The following is a 15,962-nucleotide window of genomic DNA, read 5'->3' as shown; positions in this document are numbered from 1 at the left end:
TAAAAAAATTGTTATAAAAAATAAAAATACATTCATTTCACCAAGAAGCTTTTCTATTTAAATACATTTATTTATTTCCAAAGAACAAGTTTCTGTATTATACATAAAATATACTTAGAATTTTCTTTCATTAGTTAATATCAAATTAACAACAATATCCATTTACTGATATTTGATATACATGTTTGCTTTAAAATTAAAACTAAAATTTCAATATATTTCTATTAAAAAGAACATAAGGAAAAAAAAAAATACTCATAACATCAACCAAAGACAGAAATTTAAATAGAATAGCTGTACTTATATTAGTGCATTTTTATAATCTTCATAACATTTCGATTCAAAAAACCTATTACAAAATAAATGAAACATTTTTTTCTGCCTTAAAGAATCTCTTATATTTTTAAAATTAATACATAAAAATATATCTTCCCTAATATATTTAATTCTATCCTCAACACTTATTATAATGCAATCATGTCTTGTTTGTGAAGGATGATTTACAATACAACCTTCGCATTTAAATAGTTTTGTAATCACTGAATTTAATTCAGTTTTGATAGAGTTTATGAGTTCTTTAAAAAGTTCATCATCATCACTTACCATATCCGAACAATTGTTTTTACATTTGATTTGCAACGGTAAAATAATTTCAAAAATACTTTTATATAAAGTATTAGATACATCAGGAATAATTTCTTTCAATTTTTTTAAAATATCACAGTTTACTTTTAGGTATGTAGGTTTTAGTTTAAAAGAATTTTCATCTTGTTTAAAAACTTGTTGAAAAATACACTCACCTTCTTTGTTGAAAACTACCAACTCATTATTGCAAATGATGCTGGCAGTCGTATAGACAAGGTTAAATTCATATATTTTTGAGGAAAATTCTTGCCATGTTGCAGGAGTTATAACAACACCGCGTGTAGTAGGGTATAATATTTTATTTTGTTCCACACATTCACGTAGATGAATGTTCATTCTGTTTTCAAACTGATTTATGGACACAAAATATCCCCAACCAAGAGTCCACTGTGCAATCAACTTCGAACTTTCTTTTTTCTGTTCTCGATTATTCGGCATGAAGATATTTTCAGGAACAGACTTCATATAGTGGGCAAACCAGTCATCCTCTGGAAGTTCATCCTCATTATCTTCCAAGCGTCATTTTTTAATTTTCGAAATTTTTATGTTTCGGAATGTGATACTAATTCTAGGATCTTTAACGTCAGGTTGAGAGGGTATTCCGTGCATCCAAAATTGATTCATTGGGGGTTTCATTACAAGGAGAGTTCCATGAGTTAAGTCTTAAGGTTGTTGTGGCTATTCCAAATTTGACAGTACGTGCAGCACTTATCAAGGGTCTTCCTTCACTTCTGTATGTACTGTCAAATTTGGAATAGCCACAACAACCTTAAGATAATACATTCTTTCGCGTATGATTATCAGAGTTTTAGAAATTTTCCATTACTCTATCATGATAAGTGGATGATGCTTTTAAGATTCTCCTTATGCATATATGTAATATCGAGGTTCAGAATAACAACATTAGGACAGTATAACTCTTTCCCACTATCCTATCATGATTATTTTTACACATATGACGCCGGAAAGACTGGCTTCACAAACAAGACATGACAAGAATGTATTACGATAAGTGTTGATGAAATCATTTCGTTAATGTATGTTTTAGATAATTTTTGCTATTTAAGAATGCTACGTATTTCTATATCATTCAGAATTGTCGTTAGATTCAGAAGCGAATATGAGGAATATATGTGATACAGAGTTAAATGTGGAATTATACGAAGAATTTTATTCACGAAATGAAGCTGATATTTTGCTAGATGAACTATCAAATTATGATTTTAAAAATATTAGTTTTGAAATTAATGGGACTCAGTATGTTCCACGAAGAAAAGTACTCGGTTTTGGTGATGAAGGACTTAGTTACGAATTCTCTGGAACGAGCATTTGTGCAGAACCATGGACTCAAACTCTTCTAAATGTAAAAGATTATATTGAAACGATAACTGGCAAAATATATAATTTTGCTTTATTGAACTATTATCCTGACGGAGTGGCGAAAATTTCAACGCATAAAGACAATGAAACTTGTCTCGAACCTGAAAGTGATATACCTATCATCAGTTTAGGTGCAAAACGTCAAATGGTATTTACCAGGCGAAATTTCACATCTCGAAGCGTGGACTTAACTCATGGAACTCTCCTTGTAATGAAACCCCCAACGAATCAATTTTGGATGCACGGAATACCCTCTCAACCTGACGTTAAAGATCCTAGAATTAGTATCACATTCCGAAACATAAAAATTTCGAAAATTAAAAAATGACGCTTGGAAGATAATGAGGATGAACTTCCAGAGGATGACTGGTTTGCCCACTATATGAAGTCTGTTCCTGAAAATATCTTCATGCCGAATAATCGAGAACAGAAAAAAGAAAGTTCGAAGTTGATTGCACAGTGGACTCTTGGTTGGGGATATTTTGTGTCCATAAATCAGTTTGAAAACAGAATGAACATTCATCTACGTGAATGTGTGGAACAAAATAAAATATTATACCCTACTACACGCGGTGTTGTTATAACTCCTGCAACATGGCAAGAATTTTCCTCAAAAATATATGAATTTAACCTTGTCTATACGACTGCCAGCATCATTTGCAATAATGAGTTGGTAGTTTTCAACAAAGAAGGTGAGTGTATTTTTCAACAAGTTTTTAAACAAGATGAAAATTCTTTTAAACTAAAACCTACATACCTAAAAGTAAACTGTGATATTTTAAAAAAATTGAAAGAAATTATTCCTGATGTATCTAATACTTTATATAAAAGTATTTTTGAAATTATTTTACCGTTGCAAATCAAATGTAAAAACAATTGTTCGGATATGGTAAGTGATGATGATGAACTTTTTAAAGAACTCATAAACTCTATCAAAACTGAATTAAATTCAGTGATTACAAAACTATTTAAATGCGAAGGTTGTATTGTAAATCATCCTTCACAAACAAGACATGATTGCATTATAATAAGTGTTGAGGATAGAATTAAATATATTGGGGAAGATATATTTTTATGTATTAATTTTAAAAATATAAGAGATTCTTTAAGGCAGAAAAAAATGTTTCATTTATTTTGTAATAGGTTTTTTGAATCGAAATGTTATGAAGATTATAAAAATGCACTAATATAAGTACAGCTATTCTATTTAAATTTCTGTCTTTGGTTGATGTTATGAGTATTTTTTTTTTCCTTATGTTCTTTTTAATAGAAATATATTGAAATTTTAGTTTTAATTTTAAAGCAAACATGTATATCAAATATCAGTAAATGGATATTGTTGTTAATTTGATATTAACTAATGAAAGAAAATTCTAAGTATATTTTATGTATAATACAGAAACTTGTTCTTTGGAAATAAATAAATGTATTTAAATAGAAAAGCTTCTTGGTGAAATGAATGTATTTTTATTTTTTATAACAATTTTTTTAAGTATTGTATGTTTACAGTGCAGTATATGCTTCAAGTGATTCACTCGTATTGAAAAGCATAATAGCATTAAGAGTTTATGAAGCGATTATTCGCTGAACTTATGTGATATATTTGTAAGGTTTCTTGAATACGAGTAATCTGAAGAGATATTTGAAATCTCATGAAAGAAACATCAGATGTAGTGTATGTCCTAAGAAATTTAAGTTTGTAGTTTGAAAAGTCGCGAAGCTTCTCGTCTTAGAATTTTGTAGTGAATAATCACAAGTTCTTTTCATGTAAAAAGGATATGAAAACTTATAAAGTTACTTTTAAGAGTAAATCGTGATAAAAAATATTTAGTGAGCATAAGAATTTAAAACAATATGAATCTTTACATCGTATTGAATGTTCGGACATTTTTTCAAGTAAAACAGAATTTGAAGAAAATCTCACGAACCTTTTTTTTTTTTTACTTCTCTTCTTATAAATTGCATCCATTGTTTACAAGTGTTTAAAAGAAAAAGTGATCTCTTACACCACATTCGAATGCGACATGATTTGATGTGAATCTTATAAAAACGAAGAAACGTTGACATCGTTAATACATGCAAGTCTTCTAAAATCGCAAGTCTTAATAGTATGTTCGCAATTGAATCGATTTGCTAGAACATAGAAAATGATCATGTCTTAGATGTACTTCTTGAATATATAAAATTGTAGTTAGTAGGGAAAAAATGAGTTATGATGTAGTTTTACACTGAGTTATGAAATCGGTGTTTGAAATGGTAATCAATAGTTACATTTAAAATGTGTCGTGAGTGTGAAAATGCAGAAATAAAAGAGCTTTGGCGAATTTAATAAACTTGGTTCAATGTGGTTGATGGAAAAATTTGTTCCATGTGAATTAAATAGTGTAAGATATGAACCTCTTTCTCTCAATAGTTAATTATTCAATTGTAAGACAATTAAACTTTAAATATATATGCATATAGTACATGTAATGATTAATATTACATTGAATTATGTAAATAACTGATGATATGTGTATTAACATAGTGAATGTTCGATTTTATGAAGTTCTAAGCATTACTTTAAATACCATTCATAAAACTTTTATCTCATATATACAAACATGACAATATCTATTGAGTTTTCGTTTATTCTTTGGAATGTATGAAAGTTTAAATATTTTTTTAATTTAATGTAGATTGGAGTAAAATATCTGTATCTTTCTTCATTTCAATCGGTAATATCTGTATGCTGGTAAAGGTACGTATGTTCGTAAGAATTATACTGTGTCACATTTTTGACAATCTTCTTTCATTCATATTAGCTAATAAGAGAATTATTGAAGTTAGTAAAGTAATGAAAATCAACGTTATTGAAAGAAAAAAACTCTAAAAGCATTTACATTTCCAGAATTATATCAAAGTTCCTTTTCTTAAAAACACCAGGTGTATCGTAGTTTTTATTTCTATTTCGTTAAAAGCTGAACTTGTAAAATAAAAATTTTCTATTAGTGTAAGGTAAACAAAAAAATCAAGAGACAATCCGTATCATGAATGAAATTCAAGTCTTACATCGGATTAAAAAGAAATATTCTGAATCTAAATGTTTATGCCTATTTAGCACAAAATGTGCTTATTTGTCTTATAAATTTAACTAAAACCATTCTTATAACAGTATGTTGCCTTTAAACTGGGTAAAAATGTTAAGTATATTTTCTGATGGTATTGATATACTTGTCAAAGAAGTTCTAGAAACTTCAAATGTCGAAAGAGCATATGATAAGAGTCTCCTTTCCTATCGCTACGTCAGTTACAGGTTAAGGGGTGTCTTGAATGGATGAAGGTAATGTTTGTGCGAAATATAGTAGTTCTATTTTGAACTGAGAAATGATTCGCTTTTTGTCAATTAAGGAAACTTGTGGTATTACTAAACAGAATGTCAGTGAAAGACATTGCGTTTGCATAGTGAATTATGAAGGTACTGAAAGGTAGTGAAGAAGGTGAATGAAAGAATTAATTTGAACAAATAAGGTAAGGCTATCATTAAAAGAAAAAACTGTTCAAAAGATGTATGTTAGAATTAAAAGTAAGATGTTAAAATTTAAAAAGATGTAACAGAGTAAAACCAAAGAATACTGGTAATTCCCATCTGGAAAACAGTAATTTGAGTACGATATTGAAAAAGTTGGTTTTAAGAATTTCTTTATGCATGTGATGCAAAACAATTGCTAGTTTATCATGAGTGCTGACATAGATGCAATTAGTGCAGGAAAAATAGTAAAATTAGTATAGTTAGTGTCTCTAAAACATGAAAAAATAATAGTGTGAGCAGTGTAAATTCATTTTAAGTACTGAAATATGACATAGATTAAATATCAGAAAATGTAAGAAATATTTTGGTATGTGTGGATGAAACACTGAACGTGGTTGTAAAATTAGAAATGAAAATTATCAACACACTTAAAGGTAATCGGGATTTAAAACTAAACATGATGTTAGAAACTTTGAAGACCATAAAACTATATGAGAAAGAAATACATTTAGATATAAGTGGGATTAAACTGTAAAGTTGTGAATGGAAATTTCTGAGTAAAACCTGTAGATGATCTATTATGATCGAGGAATAAAACAAGTATTTTAAAAATTGCAAGGAAATATTTGAATATGGAGTAAATGAAAACAATCCATATCGTTAAAATGAATAAAAAGGGATAAAATGTTGGAATTACGGATGATGAGACAGAAATAAAAACATTATAAATAAGTTAAGCTAGAATTAAGAAATATAAACACAGAAGGGAAATCATGAACGTAAGAAAAGCAATTAACAGTTATAGACTTAAGTTTTTTTAAAAAAATATTCGGTAATGTAAGGACGATATTGTTAAACACGTGAAAGAAATTAGAAATTCTGTAGAAAATTTAGTAAAAGAACTAAGATCATGAAAAATAAACGTTTCTTTTTAAATACAATTTCATACCACTAAGTTAAAGTGTGTATAGAATACTAGAATGGTTTAAAAAAAGTAAATGAATTTAAAATTCAGAATATATTGAACATTATAACGTTAAAAAAAGTGTGAAATTGCATCTAAAATTAAGTAATATAACAAATAAACAGCACGTGCGGGAACGTTTGTGAAATATAACGTATAAGTTAAAAATCAGGGTATTCTGAAATTTTTGAAAGGTATGAAAAAAAAATAGTATGTGGAAATTAAATAAAATATTACAAATAAATTAGAAACGTTAAGTATTAAAAAAATATGACAGTAAATGAATATGTTATTATGAAACAGAAAACCTGAGAAATAAGTTAAAGTTTCATGAAAAACTAGAAAGGATAAAAGTATCAGAATAAAATTGAGTAATAAAAAAAAAATTATCTTGTAGTTACATTTTCATAATATGATGAACTATCATTAAAGGAATTTTTTTTTTTTATATTTGTTTCTTTTACATTGTTTTCAGAGTCGCGCATTGAATCATTTTAACACCAGACTTAAAAAATATATTTCTAAAACATATAATTCACTTTTCCATTAATAGAGGGCAGCATTGCTATATCATCAAAATTAAGATGCAGAAAATATTTCCTGTTGCCAATTTAAAAAAAAACTAACTTTAAATGAAAAGCAGGAGGTCTACAACTCAATCAGCAATCTTAAAACACCTCAACTCCACTCGTGACCACGCCTCCTAGTGTTATGACGTTGCCTTTGGTCCCGCCCTCTGTGACGTCATTGACCACGCCCACACCGCACACCGCGTGCAGGTGAACCCGTATTTTTATACTACTGCCCTCGTAAACTGAGTTTGACATCCTACGCAGCTAAAGGTTTTAGTATCATGTATTTTCCATGTGACGAACTAAATGACTCTTATTGCTAAAACTTTTACCACAAATGTCACAAACCTATGAAAGATAAAAAAAAGTGACTTTCAATATGTTAGCTCTTTAATGGTTTCTTCATTATCAAATCACTACTTTTAATTCCTTTTCACTCACAAATTTTAATTATAGATTTCATTTTTAAAATGCATCAGAATCAACTACCGATGCTTAAACGGTTTTGATTAATTGAATTTTTTTTTTTTTTAATTTAAAATTGTATGGACCTCTTTTTTTTTTTTTTTTTTTTTTTTTTTTTTTTAAGCTTTATCTAGCCATTACACAGGGAATAACTAAAAATTTGCATTATCTTTTATACAACAATGATGAAAGAGAAGGAGAATCATGTTGCATTTAGAAAAAAAAAAATTTTTTTTTACCTCTCTTCTGCTGGAACTGGATTGAGGTTCTATTCCTGAACCTTCCATTCTTTCAGATGTATGCACGATGGCATGAAATTCCTCCTCACTCAATCCAAAGTTGATGAACTGAAAAAAAAAAAAGAAAAAAAAAAAACCGTGTTAATAAAAAATATTTTAGAAATAATCAAAAATGATTACTGTTTATCAGTATTTGATACTTCATTTACATTAGCTACCTTATGGTAAATATGCTTTTAAAATAAAGATTCAAAATAAAAACATCGTCTTATAAAAAAATAGTTATTTCTTACATTAAAAATATCACGCAACTATTGACTAATTTTCTTCAAACCGTTACAAATGGTTAAACATACAGTATAAAAAGCATGCATTTCAATGCATTTTTAGTTCAAAATAATGAATCATAATTTTTAAAAAAAATGTAAATCATGCATTTTAAAAAAAAGATAGATTCACTTTGAAAGCAACTGTTTAAAAAATACGTATTAATGAAATAATATATATAGCAGTTCTAAGAAACAGATTGATGATCTTGTTCGGAAGACACTGTAAAATAAAAGTTCAATTTTCAATCAAGACTTGCTCTTTTCAGAATTGCACAGAAAACTGACTTCTTCCATTTCTGAAAGGTCCTTTTATATGGTTTAAAGAATGTTCTGAAACATTCCAGATTTATGAAATATGTAACGAAACAACAACAGCATTATGATAATACCTTCTTTCGAATACAACTTCAACTCGTGTTTCCATTACCTCCCATCATGATAACCTGATGATGGGTCTTTAAATTCTACAGCGCTTATCAAGGATCCCCCTTCACTTATGCATGTATTGTCAAACTTGGAATAGCAACAACGATCTTAAGATAACACATTCTTTCGCATATGATTATCAGAGTTTTAGAAATTTTTCCATTACTCTATCATGATAAGTAGATGATACTTGTAAGATTCCCCTTATGCATACGTGTAATATCAAAGTCCAGAATAACAACATTAGGACACTATTATTCTTTCCCACTATCCTATCATGATAATGTGATAATGAAATTTTCCTTTTTTTAAGATTTACCCCTTTACCTTGTATATGTGTGTGTAAGTAACGTCAAACTCAAGAATAACAACTGTTTTAAATGGGTTTTCAATGATTATCAGAGTTTTCCTTTAACCTATCTTACCATGATAACGCAATATGCACTTTTCCAATGCAGAACTTAGTCTTTTATGATAACAGGAGTTTATGAAGGAAGAAATGACACTATTTGATTAAAGAAATCATTTTGCTAATGTATTTTTTAGATAATTTTTGCTATTTGAGGAAGCTTCTTATTCCTATATCATTCAGAATTGTTATTAGATTCTAAAGTGAATATGAGGAATATATGTGATACAGAGTTAAATGTGGAAATACACGACGAATTTTATTCGCGAGATGAAGCTAATCGTTTGTTAGATGAACTATCAAATTATGATTTTAAAAATATTTGTATTGAAATTAATGGGACTCAGTATATTCCACGAAGAAAAGTACTCGGTTTTGGTGATGAAGGACTTAGATACGAATTCTCTGGAACGATCGTTTGTACAGAGCCTTGGACTCAAACTCTTCTAAATATAAAAGATGATATTGAAACGGTAACTGGTAAAAAATATAATTTTCCTTTATTGAACTATTATCTTGACGGAGTTGCTAAAATTTCAATGCATAAAGACAACGAAACTTGTCTCGAACCTGAAAGTGATATACCTATCATCAATTTAGGTTCAAAATGTCAAATGGTATTTTCTAGACTAAATTTCACTTCTCGAACCGTGGACTTAACTCATGGATCTCTCATTGTGATGAAACCACCAACGAATCAGTTTTGGATGCACGGAATACCATTTCAAACTGACGTTAAAAATCCTAGAATTAGTGTCACATTCCGTAGCATAAAAATTTCGAAAATTAAAAAACGACGCTTGGAAGATAATGAGGATGAACTTCCAGAGGATGACTGGCTTGTCCACAGTATAAAATCTGCTCCTGAAAATATCTTCATGCCGAATAATCGAGAAAATAAAAAAGAAAATTCGAAGTTGATAACACGGTGGACTCTTGATTGTGGATATTTTGTATCCATTATTCAATTCGAAAACCGAATGAACATTCATCTACGTGAATTTGTGCAACAAAATAAAACATTGTATCCTACTACACGGGGTGTTGTTATAACCCCTGCAACATGGCAAGAATTTTCTTCAAAAATATATGAATTTAATCTTGCTTATACGAGTGCCAGTTTCGTTTGTAATACTGAGTTGATAGTTTTCAACAAAGAAGGTGAGTGTATTTTTCAACAAGTTTTTAAACGGGATGAAAATTCTTTTAAACTAAAACCTACTTATCTAAAAGTAGACTATGATATTTTAAAAAAATGAAAGAAATTATTCCTTATGTACGTAATACTTTATATAAAAGTATTTTTGAGATTATTTTACCGTTGCAAATTAAATGTAAAAACAATTGTTCGGATGAAACAAATAATTATGATGATGATGAACTTTTTAGAGAACTCATAAATTCTATCAAAACTGAATTAAATTCAGTGATAAAAAGCTATTTAAATGGGAAGGTTGCATTGCAAATCATCCTTCACAAACGAGACATAATTGCATTATGATAAATATTGATGACAGAATTAAATATATTGGTGAAGATGTATTTTTATGTATAAATTTTAAAAATGTAAGAGATTCTTTAAGGCAGCAAAAAATTGTTCATTTATTTTGTGACAGGTTTTTTTAAATCGAAATGTTATGAAGATTATAAAAATGCATTAATATAAGTACAGCTATTCTATTTAAATTTCTGTGCTGTAATTTATTATTATTATTATTTTCTTCTTCTCAGATGTAAGTAAATGATTATTTCAAGTACCTTGATATCAATTTATGAAAGATAATTTTAAGTGTGTTACAAATACAGTATAGAAACCTGTTTTGTAAACTAAATAAATGTATTGAAAGGTAAAAGCTTCTTGGTGAAATGAATTTGTCATTATCATTGTAAAGACAGGGTAAAAAAAATAAGAAAGAGTCTATATGTCACATTTAAAATATAATCATTTTATTCATTTAATAAGGTTCCCATTTTCGGGAAGAATTTACAGATGTAACACGTAATTTTTTTTTTTCGTATTAACATCATGACTATGATCAAGGTAAATTTACATTCTTTATATAATTCATTGGGATGTTAATTTTAGTCAACGCTTTTAAAAACTCGTTTTTAGCAGGAATATTAATCTTTTTCTTTTTGGTTGTAAAAATAATATTAAACAAGTCAATGATATTTGAATGTTTAATTTTTTCCTTATGATATAGTATCTCGCCTTTATCATTCCACTTAAGAATATCAGGATGTCGCTTAAAATAGCTAATGCATTTTGTGCTTTTTTTATCATTCGCAAAGGTACACTGTCTAAGATAATAGTAAAATAATCAGCTACAGTCATCTGTTTGTCGCTGTCTGTCGCAGATGGGGGGAGGTCTTCTTCTTCCTTTCTCACTTTCTTCTCATCTGAATTGTTCTTTATCCTTTGAGAATCGTCTAAAGGTTTTTGTGAATCCTCTATAGGTTTAACCCTTTAACTGCTTAAGACGTGTTTAAACGTTTTTGGAATTTCTTTAGAAATGCTTTACACGAAATTTAAATCGCACGAAAAATGCTTAAGACGTGTATACACGAAGCCCGAATTTCGCGAAGATTGCTTAAGACGTGTTTAGACGATGCGATCTGGTCTTCCTTCCCCTACCTTTCTGCAGGCGGCTGTCAGTTGACACAAAGGTCTTAATAGGGTGTGAAGTCTCTTTGAAAAGAGCACCTTAGGAAAAAGTCCTTAGAGTGAAGTATCTTTGTCAGACAGCAGATTGATTCTTAAATTTCTCTCTCTCTTTTCTTATAATACACAAGTACTCTTTCAAATATGGCTGACCTATGAACCTAAATTTTTATACTATAAAATATTATATAAAAATTAGCCGTAATCATTAGACACAGCTTTGTGTATATTATATTCTTGAATACATGCCTGCAATTAATACTGAGAATACTATTGATAAAATTCGTGATATAATTAATAATGAAAATACTGTTTAAGCTAAAAATCGATTTGAATCTTTTTTTCATAATAGGGTAACATGAACCGAACAATTTTCGTTAGAAATATACAATTATGCTAACTTGACAAATCAGATAGACGATATTTTATTGTCATCATCGGGGCTATGATAAAAGATTTTTACGCTTAAGATTTTGGATTATGATAAAGCACACAGGACCTATTTGTCTAAGGGAAAGGAAGTCTTCGGGGTAGATTTTTTTTGTGGGAAACAAACTGTTAATTCACAATCAATTGTACTTATGAAAGACCCCTAAACTCCCCATGCAATTTACAGGTGCTCAGCTATCCTACCGCTTGGAGACTAGTTGGCTTTCTGAACTTACGCAATACCTATCTGAATTTGAATATTTGCATAAAAAACGAGCAAAATAAAATGACACATTGTAAATAGTACATTTTACTGAAATCAAACTTTCTTTGGAAAAGGAAAATTAATTGTGAGGAATAAGATGGATGCATTTAATTAAACGGCGGGCAATAACAGCGCTGATTATATGTTTCGTATAGGAAATCATTTTCTTCGTGTTATCGTATAACAGAAAATATCCACAGATTATATTTTACAGTTTTTAAGAAGTCATGGGTTATCTGCTTTAAGAGAACACCTTCGTGGGCAATTTTCTAAAGAAAATTGGCTTGAATTCACGTTACGCATCGGGAAAGTCATAAAGACCACAAGCAGCTAAACTGTTTGGTTGCCAACAACAAAATACCAACATCCAGCAATCTTATTCACTCAACTATAGTGAACTTAAACTAATGTTTGTATATTATTAGTAGTATTAAAATAACGAAAATATTTATTCTAATAAAAATTTTTGTTTGAATATCCTCTTTAGTAAGGTATTTCCTTTGGTTGGAGATTTGTCAACAATAAATGCTATGTTTAAACAAGACATTTATTTAGAGCATAATGCTTCAAAAATGTATGGTGGGATCCCTAGAAAAAAAATGTCACCGGAAAATACATCTCCGAAAAAATATTTAATTATTCATATTCTTATGATTAATTATTAAATAATTAATAACTTTTATAATTATTAAATGAAATGCTTATTTATACTTTACGAAATGTACAGCAACACTCTTCTTTACAAAAATACCATATTGAATAAATTATATTCTAAGCTAATAAGTAACAACATTGCTTTGTTTAATTAAAATACAATAACAAGCCGAACAAACATTAAATTGGAAGTCAAACAACAAAAATCAGCGTTATATTTTCAAATTTTCACAATCTAATTTTCATTATATCTTATCTCGTTCATTTGCGCTTTTGCAGCTGAAGATGATGGTTCGGTAAAACCATCGAAACTAGTCCTGTGAAAATTTGAAAATATAACGCTGATTTTTGTTCTTTGACTTGTTCTTTGACAAATTAATTGCTTTGTTTGTTATTAATATGTCTCATCTTTCCTATTTCAGATAAAATTTACTAGTGTTTCTTGGACAGGAAAGCTAGAATTTTTAATTTGAATCAATAAATTTATGATACACTGAAAACTGTTTCATGTTATAATTCCCTTTCTGAATATCTTGAATGTATATAAAAAAGTAAAATGAAAATTTAATATTAATAATATCACCCTTAAAAACACCCAAATATTTCGTTTATTACTCTCTTAAAACTACGTAATAATTAAAGAAAAAAGAAATTATTTAAAATAATTATTAGTTGCCTGCAGTTGAAAAATATAGGAAAATGGTGAAGGTTTTAAAGATTTTTAATTAATGACAAAAATACAGAAAATCGGAAATAATACGAAATGTTTCAGCAATATCTCAGAAGGAATGAAAATTGCACCAGATATTTGTCAGAATGTAATTTTAGTGATAGCAGTTTAATCAGTCTGCATTGAAATTCCCGTGATAATCAGTGACATACAGATTTAGGTTACTTAGGTTAAAAATGCGTAATAATTTAAAATTTAACCGGGTAAATTTTAAAACCAATTTATTTGAAATCTATCAGCTTCGCTGCGAGCCTTCGTCTGGCTTTTAAATGTTCCGGAAAAATGGCAGAAGAGAACTCCAAACGTTAAATTTAAAAACTGCGTAGGATTTTACTCTGCAGAACAACTTCATAAAAAAAGTTATTACGCATAACAAAATTACAATGAAATAAGCAATGTCCCTTAATACAAATATTAATTATCCTAATAAATAAATTAACCAAATTCCCTTTGCAAAATCTTAAGAACTCAAATGGCATAAAGGAGGTTAATAACTTTGTTTCCTAAAAAAAATCAGTCAAAACTTTTCAATATCTTAAAAACAGTGAAATGAGCAATAAATAAAATAAAGGAATGCAAAAAACAAAAAATTCTGAAAGGCAAAGTATAATTAATGATATTTTATCTTATGTTTTCAAGGGAAAAACTTACAATGAAATAAGCTATATCTCTTATTACAAATATTAATTATCCTAATTAAAAAATTAACCAACTTTCCGTAGAAGAACAAAAATCATGCAAAACTTTTCAATATCTTATAAACAGTGAAATAAGCAAAAAATTAACATGAAAGCAACTCAAAAAACATAAAATTCCGCGCAGAATTTTACTCCACAGAACAACTTCAGCAAAAAAAAAAAAAAAAAAAAAAAAAAAAAAAAAATCAATAAAAATATATTATATTTATATAAAAATGACAATGAAATATGCCAATCTCTTAAAAACAGTGACATAAGAAATACGATGAAAAATTGTTGCCAAACCCATATTTCTAAAAGAATGAAACTATTCAAAATGATGCGATTTCATCAAAATTCTATTAACAACAATAAGACAGGAGAATTGTTGCCAAAATCACATTTTTAAAGATGTGAGATGTGAGAAGTGTACCCGGAAGCTTCATTTAAAAAATCTTTTAAAAATACAAAATATTATCATTTTTTCAAAATTCTTTTTGTAAAAGCATTCGCAAGGATGAAAGTTTAACGTATCCAAAAATCAAAAAATAAACTGTACATTTTTAAAAATAAACTTTTTTAGAAAAAATCCCATTGAAAAAGTGTTAAGCTCCCTTTGTTAAATAAATTCGTATTTAATCGATTTATTGAAACACGAAATTTATTTTAAGTTCGTAAAATAACTAAGTGCCTACATTTCATGACGATGTGAAAATGGAGTGTGTAGGGTAAAATCTCGCTTTCCTATAGCCCATTATGTTTCAAAATGACACGATTTCGTCACAAAACATGAAATAAAAAAAATTCGAATTCGAATTTCGAAAAAATCGCTTCGAAGTGCACTGGCTCTTGTGTAGATGTACCTATGTACCAAATTTCGTAGCCGTGGGTCTATTAGCTTACGCGCAGCGCGAACGAAATGCGCACACACACAGACAGACTTTTTCTTTTATTATATGTAGAGAAGATATATAGAGATAAGATTGTTTAAGGGAAGGAAACTTTCAAGTTTCGCAGCTGTAGCCTGCGGCATTAAGACGATCATCACGGAGAGTCTAGCCTTTTCCAATTCTCTTGAGAGCTCGCAGCTAACGAACAATATATAGCAATCAATCTCACTTAGCGGAATCATTGAAGTAAATTTCTGGGAGGGATGGGAAATAACAAAAGAACTGCTTGACAATTTTCAGAGGTTAAGGGTTATTTTCGCGACATTTTACGGGAAGTTCGGTCCAAAACTAGCGACAGTTTTAAAGGGATTCGCAGATAATTACTCGACAGGCTAAGGGTTAAACGATGAATTATACACTGGTGTGCAAAAATTAAGGACGAGACGGTTTTTTCAATACAACTTTGGACAAAAGTTTTCCAAATCAACACATTTAATACCGTAAGATCCCCAATACGTAAGGACATGAGTAATGTAAGCAACACTTACTAAAAGAGAAATCAGAGGGATAAAAAGAAGCTTTATTGAAAAAGTAGCATGGAGCGCAATGCGACTGAAGGAAGAAACATCCCTGTGATGGGTGTCCAGCAGGAAACCTCCGGTCTTTAATAGGTGATATGATCTCCCCTGACTGCTAGGCAGGTTTCACAGCGTCT

The 15,962-nt window shown here is 29.0% G+C and overlaps 1 protein-coding gene and 1 long non-coding RNA gene across 6 annotated transcripts in view; one reads left to right on the top strand and one right to left on the bottom strand.

Moving 5' to 3' along the window:
- The window catches only part of LOC146999303 (uncharacterized), a 163,814-nt gene that overhangs the window by 10,265 nt on the left and 137,587 nt on the right, over nucleotides 1-15,962 (bottom strand). The window contains exons 1-2 of one of the 4 annotated variants that reach the window (XR_015042531.1): nucleotides 8,495-8,650; nucleotides 7,777-7,884 (exon numbers count right to left, since the gene is read on the bottom strand). This is a non-coding gene — a long non-coding RNA (uncharacterized LOC146999303). The other 3 variants (XR_015042534.1, XR_015042533.1, XR_015042530.1) reach the window with 3 other exon arrangements.
- Nucleotides 1-15,962, top strand: part of LOC118199301 (uncharacterized) — a 256,448-nt gene that overhangs the window by 118,046 nt on the left and 122,440 nt on the right. The window lies entirely within an intron of this gene.

The sequence above is a fragment of the Stegodyphus dumicola genome, chromosome 1, assembly GCF_044657685.1.
Source record: "Stegodyphus dumicola isolate Sdum_Otavi_A_Nest chromosome 1, ASM4465768v1".
Taxonomy (NCBI): domain Eukaryota; kingdom Metazoa; phylum Arthropoda; class Arachnida; order Araneae; family Eresidae; genus Stegodyphus; species Stegodyphus dumicola.
Note: the sequence above shows the minus strand (reverse complement) of the source record. Positions and strands in the feature narration are given on the sequence as shown.